Here is a 1,439-nt window from a genome sequence, read left to right as displayed (position 1 = left end):
TACTCACGACCAGCTCAGGAGTGATTCCTACCCCTGCAGCCCGACCCATCATCACACCACGGACTATAACTACTGCTACTGCTGGTCGACACCCGGTTGTATTCACTCCTTCACGTTGGTATATATTATTGCACTACTTTACTGTAAATAAATATCACTACTTGCACCGAAGCCAGCCGCCTGGGTCTGTTAATTTCTCCGCTCGCTCACCTTTGTGTCGAGTGTATTCTAACAGTTATCAAATGCTCAAATTCTTCACTTTATGTGTAAAGTATATTATTGAGGAAAAATATTTAAAAAAAATAGCAGTTATTCTATTTAAATGCAGATTTGATATTTTTGTTATCAGTATCATGTGCATACATGATTTTGATGTGTTGTTGTGGTAGTCTGCACTTCAAGCCTGCAGTGTGTGAAATGTAAGCTACTGATAAGGATCTCTCTCTAAGGGATGTACAGGAAACAGTGTGTTTCTTTATTAGGGTACTACTGTCTTTACAACAGTTAGTTCATCACTGTTCATTCACAGACATCACATCTATAATCTATCTATAATCTAGTCAGAGAAAAAACAACTGCTCCCTGAAGTGCAGCCATCAATTACCTGACAGGAAAAGACATCACAGAAACATCACCATGTCAGGTGAAGGCATTTTTAAACAATTTTAATTCTGGAATATCTATAGGTCAATGCTTTGTAGACTTGTGTGCAACAGTGTGTGATGCGTGTAACTTAACACATTGCTATAGGTTTTATGTCCATTTTTATTAGGATCAAAATACTTTATTGCAGTACATTTGAATTTTTATTAAGCAATGTTTTAAGTAGTTTATGATGTTTTTTTTTTGTAAAAATAAAGAAACACAAAATGTATTTGTAAATGTATAAAGGTAGTCTAAATAGAAGCTACTATGAATGTACTGTAGCTAGAAACTGCCTTTTATACTCGAACCTATAAGCATGTGTCATGTTTCCACTAAGTTCAAATCTATCTCATCTGCCAAGTGAAACACGTCTAAAAGTAACAATAAGATTTGTGTAATGTTAACAGTGTGCACGTTGTTACTGGAAGTAAGTGTCACTTATGTGCGGGCGTCAGACACAATGTAGGTGAGGAGCATCAGGTGGCAGGCTGGTGTTGCCAACTTAACGACTTTTGAGATTGCTTCAGTGATTATTTTAGGTGTAGGTAGACACATCTGCTCCGGTCAGTGAGTGGGGGTGAGGAGAGAGGCAGTGCCAGAGTCAGCCACACTACCAGGCAGAGACATGAATGAGCTGTGCGTGTTCTCGGTGCTTCCCCATACGGTCATAACCTGGGATACATGTAAAAAATTAGTCTCTCAAATGTAAATTGCTTGCAGGTTATGTGTTTCATCCTTCCATACAGGCTCATCCTTTCATATTGGCATATTTAAATTTACAGATGTCACCTTAT

The sequence above is a fragment of the Monopterus albus genome, unplaced genomic scaffold, assembly GCF_001952655.1.
Source record: "Monopterus albus unplaced genomic scaffold, M_albus_1.0 scaffold31.1, whole genome shotgun sequence".
NCBI lineage: Eukaryota > Metazoa > Chordata > Actinopteri > Synbranchiformes > Synbranchidae > Monopterus > Monopterus albus.
This window is presented reverse-complemented; position numbering follows the sequence as displayed.